Source organism: Bos mutus, chromosome 28 (genome assembly GCF_027580195.1).
Source record: "Bos mutus isolate GX-2022 chromosome 28, NWIPB_WYAK_1.1, whole genome shotgun sequence".
In the NCBI taxonomy this organism is placed as follows: Eukaryota; Metazoa; Chordata; class Mammalia; order Artiodactyla; family Bovidae; genus Bos; species Bos mutus.
The window spans coordinates 40,097,716-40,104,856 of record NC_091644.1 but is presented as its reverse complement, the minus strand read 5'-3'; the positions used below and the strand labels follow the sequence as shown (position 1 = coordinate 40,104,856).

The 7,141-nt window shown below is 42.3% G+C and overlaps 1 non-coding gene across 1 annotated transcript; it reads left to right on the top strand.

Moving 5' to 3' along the window:
• The first annotated feature begins 1,244 nt into the window (after positions 1 to 1,244).
• LOC138986152 (U6 spliceosomal RNA) lies at positions 1,245 to 1,346 on the top strand. Its single transcript, XR_011463052.1, has one exon. It is a non-coding gene; the product is annotated as a U6 spliceosomal RNA (small nuclear RNA).
• Positions 1,347 to 7,141: the final 5,795 nt, after the last annotated feature.

The window sequence follows — 7,141 nt, the reverse complement described above, 5'->3', positions numbered from 1 at the left end:
CAGATATAAATATAGATATAGATATAGATATAGATAGGTGGCATAAGTGGTAAAGAACCCGCCTGCCAATGCAGGAGACATAAGAGATATGGATTTGATCCTTGGATCAGGAATATCCACTGGAGGAGGGCATGGCAACCCACTCCAGTATTCTTACCTGGAGAATCCCATGGACAGAGGAGCCTGGAGGGCTACAGTCCATAGGGTTGCAAAGAGTCAGACACGACTAAAGTGACTGAGCATGCACGCACATAGATACAGATATACTTTTTCAGATTCTTTTCCCTTTTAGGTTATTACAAAATGCTGAGTAGAGTTCCCAGTGCTATAAGTAGATCCTTGTAGGTTATCTATTTTATATATAGTAGTATATATATGTGGAGAAGGAAATGGCAACCCACTCCAGTGTTCTTGCCTGGAGAATCCCAGGGATGGGAGTGCGTGGTGGGCTGCCGTCTATGGGGTCGGACACAGAGTTGGACACGACTGAAGCGACTTAGCAGCAGCAGCAGTATATATAAATGAATCCCAAACTCCTAATTTATTCCTCCCCCTTTCCCATTTGGTAACCATAAGTTAATTTTTTATGTCTGTAAGTCTATTTCTGTTTTGTAAGTAAGTTCATTTGTATCATTGTTTTATATTCCATATATAAGTGATGTCATTTGGTATTTGTCTTTCTCTGACTTACTTCACTTAGTATGATAATCTCTAGGTCTATCCACGAGGCTGCAAATGGCATTATTTTGTTTGGGAAGAATTTATTAACCAGTGCCTCCAACTAACCAAGAATCTACTTGGTGATAAAGCACATTTAAAATATTCAGGCTCTAGAAGGCAATGGTACCCCACTCCAGTACTCTTGCCTGGAGAATTCCATGGGTGAAGGAGCCTGGTAGTGTGCACGGGGTCGCTAAGAGTCGGACACGACTGAGTGACTTCACTTTCACGCATTGGAGAAGGAAATGGCAACCCACTCCAGTGTTCTTGCCTGGAGAATCCCAGGGACGGCGGAGCCTGGTTAGCTGCCGTCTATGGGGTCACACAGAGTCAGACATGACTGACGCGACTTAGCAGCTGCAGTTGTCTCTCTAAAATGGGTGGCCACAGAATTCACAGTGCAGCATTTCTGAAGAGGTGTGTTGTCGCAAAGGAATTGCATTATGTTTAAATGTAGTTACTCTGGAAGGCGCTTTCGCACACATTGGTCACTTTCAGGTCATCAGCAAACCTCCATGTGCTGCGCTGTTTCGGGTAGCAGGGGATAATTGAAAATGATGTGGAGAAAATTAGCATGGACTCCTCTCAAGGACGACACTCAAACTTGTGAAGCATTCTATATTTTGAGGAAAAGAGGAATAAAGTTCTATGAATGGATGATGGTGGCAGCTGCCCAACAGTGTGAATTATACTTAATGCCACTGAGTTGTATACTTAGTGGTGAAAATGGTAAATTTTGTGTGATATGTATTTTACCACAATAAAAGTATCATGTTAAACTGATAATATTTTGGATATACTCAATTAAATAAAATGTATTATTATCATTACAAAAAAAGTCAGGGTGCTGGTTAAAACATAGCTGGAGGAGACATCTGTCTTGCAGTCACAGGCTGTACTATAGAAAGGCAGATGCCGACTGCCCAATAACTATAACACTTTGAGTAATGGTTGGCAAGTATCATTGGGCCCATCAGTGCAGACGTGGTAACTCGCTCACCCCTTACAACAACACTGATGCAGTTAGTAGTCTCTCCACTGGACAGATGAAGAAACAAAGCCTTAAAGAGGTTGACTGGTCCAAGGTCATTTGGCTGATAAGAGACGTTGTTGTTGTTTAGTCACTGAGTCGTGTCCAACTCTTTATAATCCTGTGGACTGTAGCCTGCCAGTCTCCTCTGTTCATGGAATTCTCCAGGCAAGAATACTAGAGTGGGTAGCCATTCCCTTCTCCAGGGGATCTTCCTGACCCAGGGATCAAATCCAAATCTCCTGCATTGGCAGGTGGATTCTTTACCACTGAGCTACCAGGGAAGACTGATAAGAGATGGGTCAGGATCAAAGCCAGGCAGACGAGCTCCCAAGCGACCAGACAGGAAAGCAGATGCTGGGGGAGAGGGGGTACCAAGGTAGGGGCAGAACTGGCCAGAAATCTAACTGACTAATTGCCAGGAAAGTTCCAACACGAGGGAAGGCATGGATCAAGTAAAAGCTGGCCCCAGAGAGAGAAGAATGAAGAGTTAGGGATTCTCAGGCTAGGACTTCACGCTTCCAAAAGCAAGGGTCAGACAGAACTTAAGCTGGTTTTGTGGCTCTCATTTACTGCCCCCTAATGAAAGACATCCTTTCTGGGATCCTACCCGGCCATGTGTGCTCAGCCTGGTGTCTCCCACGGCTTTTGATGTTTTGACATGACACACAGAGAGTCGATGTGCACTAAAATCATCCTATTGGTATATAGGCTGTTGTTTAAGAGGCCAAATGAAATCAGAGCTAAATAACATCAACTGTCTGCCTAGCACATGTATATAATTGCATAGTCTCACATGAGGCGCAAACAGAGAAAGAGACAAAGAAACATCAATTTAAAGGAGACGTGTTTGACCATCCATGGTGACCAATAGCTTCTTGGGTGTAAACACTCACGTTGCTGGGTTCAAGTCTCCTAAACAGTCAGCAGGCAGAAGGTCTTTCTGTTTCATAATAGTCCTAGGTCTGTCAGGTTGGCTGCCAATCCTAATTTATAAGTTCTTTTCTCTGAAGGTTGTACAATTGTCCTCATTCTCTGAAGGCCTGGGCTGGCTCATGGCTGCACATGGGTCAGCCTCTCAGTGACTCAGCATTGCTCCAGTCAGAAGACAGACCCACTCCTCCCTGAATCTGCTGGAGGAAAATGATGCCATGGTTTGAGGGTTTGTCCCTTTTGGTTCCTGCTGAGACCTCGTGACCTAGCGCACTCTGTAAAGCATCCCACCTTCAAGAACCTCCCTCCTGCAACAGCCTGGTTGGGCTTTAAGGGTGTTGTGCTAAGTGAAGTAAGTCAGATAGGGAAAGACAAATACTGCCTGATCTCACGTGTCTGTGAAGTCTAAAAAAGCTGAACTTGGGAGGGACAAATTGGGGGTTTGGGATTGACACGTATGCTCTACTGTATTTAAAACAGATTAGCAACAAGGACCTTCTGTATAGCACAGGGAACTCTGCTCATATTATGTAATGACTTACATGGGAAGAGAATTTGAAAAAGAATGGACACATGCATGTATAACTGAATCACAGTGCTGCACACCTGAGCCTAACACAATATTGTTAACCAACTCTACTCCAATAGAAAATAAAAGATGAAATCAATTTAAGTAGAGAAATAGAGGGATATGGAGATGAAGAGAGAGAAAGGTTTGGATTTGGGTTTCTTTGAAAGAAATGGAGAGATACAGTAAAAGTGTGTGTGTGTGTGTGTGTGCATGTGTGGTAAACGCAATATGTATTCTGGATTGAGTTCTGGAACAGAAAAAGGACATTAGTGGAAAAATTAGTGCAGTCTAAGTAGTTTGTAGTTCAGCAAATAGTACTGCACCAATGTTAATTTCTTGCTTTTGATATATGTTCCATGGTTACATAAGGTATTAAACTTGGGGGAATCTGGGTGAAGGATATAAGGAAGTCTGTGCTCTTTCTAGCTTTCCTGTAAATTTCTTCAAGATAAAATATTTATAATAATAAATTTAAAAAAGTTGAACTCAGAGGAATAGGCAGTAGGATAGGGGTTGCTGAGGTCTGGGGAGTAGAGTGGGGAAATGAAGCAATGCACACCTTCCCTCAAGAGGTGAACAAATTCTAGGGGCTTAATGGGCAGAATGGTGACTAAAATTAGCTTATTACATACTTTAAACCTGTTAAGACAATAGATCTTAAATGTCATCACCACACACACACAATGATAATTATGTGAAGGAATGAAGGTGTTAATACTGTTTTGGTGATCATTTCACAATCAATATGAGTGTAGCTCACCACAGTGTGGTGCATATGAGCTACACACATATGTGGTGCATATGTACCTTAAATGTACATATGCACAGATCAAAAATATCTCAATTAAGCTGGGGGAAAAAAAAGAACTCAGTCTACTTTAGTAGAGTCGTTGTCTTTGGTAGTTGACTACTATGAAACCAAGAGGAATGGTCAAAGTTCTTGGTGTTTGTTTTTCTTTTTTCCTCACTTCACAATGCTCACACCTGGATTTTGTCTGGTGAACTTGAAAAGTCTCATTTTCCTTCTTGTGTAAAATGTGTCATTGTGTATTGCCTTCCATTGGTAAAAGACACAGAAGATGGCTAGGCTTGGGTAAGCTGGGGCTGGGGACTTACCCACAGCCACACAGGGGACCCCAGTGGTGGGATAAAAAAGTCAGGAATAGCTGAACAGTCAGCGTTGGTGGAAATCTTACTATGTAATGGATGCTAAGCAGTTTCTGACATGTTGCTCTCAAAGAAAATTCAGTGTGGTACACACAACTATTAAGTTAGCAAAAGGTTAATCTTATCACCAATAAGATGCTTTACATGGTAAAAGGGTCCCTTTAAATGATGTCAAGCACCGTGTTAAAAAAATATTTCGTTAAAGGATAGTTTGACCTACAATATGTGTTAATTTCTGCTGTACAACAAAGTGACTCAGTTATACATATATTTACATTCTTTTTTATATTCTTTTCCATTATGGTTTATTACAGGATATTGAATATGGTTCCTTGTGCTATATAGTAGGGCTTTGTTGTTTATCCATTCTTTATGTAATAGTTTGCATCTGATAATCTCCAATTCCCAATCCATCCTTCCCCAACCTCTCTTCCCTGCTGGCAACCAAAATCTGTTCTCTGTCTGTGGGTCATCCCTTTCCTTTCACCCAAGAAATACTGGAACAAGCGATTTCTAATGAAATAAAAGTATCCACAAACTTTAAACCATCACCATAGCCACCAGTTACTTATACAGCCCTCTGATGTGTTGCAACACTGATGTTGAGTGAGAACTCTTTTTCTGGGGGAAAAAAAGCAATTGAAGTTCAAGGATGCTTTATGACTCAGAGCTAGAAAGGAAAGCAGACTTGCTGACTCCAACCTGAGTGTCTTGTCTCCAAGCGCCACGGATTTTACACAGACACAGGGACCAGCAGCACGTCGGTTTCAAGAAGCTCCGACTCTGAAAAGTCCCTTTCTTTTACATACGGTGGTCTATATGCTTCCATGACGTTCTCTGCCTTCATCTCAACATCTCTCCTTCCTCCCCTCTGCCCGTGTCCATGCCTTTGTTCTCTATGTCTGCATTTCCATTGCCACCTTGCAGATAGGCTCATCAGTACCATCTTTCTTGGTTCCATGTACATGTGTTAATGCACAGTATGTAAAATAGATAGCCAATGGAAATTCGCTGTGTGACTCCAAGGAACTCAAAGCAGGGCTCTGTTACAACCTAGAGGTGTGAGAAAGAGTTGGAGGTGGGAGGGAGATTCAGGAGGGAGTGTACATATGTACACCTATGACTAATTCATGTGGATATATGGCAGAAATGAGACCAATATTGTAAAGCAATTATCCTTCAATTAAAAATAAATCAAAAATTTTAAAAAGTCACTTCCTTGTCTTGTACTTCAGTTTTCTTTTTCTCAATTCCAGCCAGACCAAGCTACCTTGTTTTCTCCCAAACATGTTCCCCAGTTCCTGTGTTTGCAACTTCATTCATCTCCTTCCCTGGCCCCAAAGCCCCTCTTCACTCTTTCCCTTTGGCCTCAAGACTTCTTCAAGGGAGGTCTTCCTGCCGCCCTTTCTTCTCTCTTTCCCCATGCCTGGGGATCTCTCACATCCCACCCTTATCACCTGCCATCTCTCCCACTCACTCAGAGCCTCAAAAAACATCGCTAGAGTCATTAGATGTCTTTCCATTATGATATATTGGATTGGCCAAAAAGTTTGTTTGGATTTTTCCATACGATGTTATGGTAAAATTTGAATGAACGTTTTGGCCAACCCTATATATACCACTTACAAGCAGGGATTGTGCCTTCTATCATTAACTAATTATATTTATGTTACTAATTACTTATTTATTAAGTAATTTATCACCCCCAACAGACAAAAGATTTGTGTTAGCTCACAAAAATGAATATGGTTGAAGAGGATAAGATTAACAGTTGAAGTGAAAGAGGAAACAAGAAAAGCAGAGGAATTTTCTCATCCCTAACACGCCCAATAGGGTCTCACCGACGACCCTCATGGAGACTGTTGTTAATAAGAATTCATGCAGGGTAAGTATGGAGAAGGAAAGGCAACCCGACAGAGGAGCCTGGCGGGCTACAATCCATGGGGTCGCAAAGAGTCGGACACGACTGAGTGACTAACACACACACAGAGGATAAGATCTTATAAAGTTATGTTTCATGCCATCTGTAGGTCACTCTATAATTTTTAAAGGTATTCATATATAGTGGGGCTTCCCTGATGGCTCAGATGGTAACAAATCTGACTGCAATGCAGGAGACCTGGATTTGATCCCTGATAGGGAAGATACCCTGGAGAAGGGAATGGCTTACTCACTCCAGTATTCTTGGCTGGAGAATTCTATGGACAGAGGAGCCTGGAGGGCTATAGTCCATGTAATCTCAGAGTCAGGTATGACTGGGCAACTAACACACACACACACACACACACACTCTCAAATAGTACATCACTGGAACAAAGGTCCATCTAGTCAAAGCTATGGTTTTTCCAGTAGTCATGTATGGATGTGAGAGTTGGACTATAAAGAAAGCTGAGCACCAGAGAATTGATGCTTTTGAACTGTGGTGTTGGAGGAGACTCTTGAGAGTCCCTTGGACTACTAGGAGACCCAACAAGTCCATCCTAAAGGACATCAGTCCTGAATATTCATTGGAAGGACTGATGTTGAAGCTGAAACTCCAATACTTTGGCCACCTGATGTGAAGAACTGACTCATTGGAAAAGACCCTGATGCTGGGAAAGATTTAAGGCAGGAGGAGAAGGGGATGACAGAGGATGAGATGGTTGGATGGCATCACCGACTCAATGGACATGAGTTTGAGTAAACTCTGGGAGTTGGTGATGGACAGGGAAGCCTGGAGT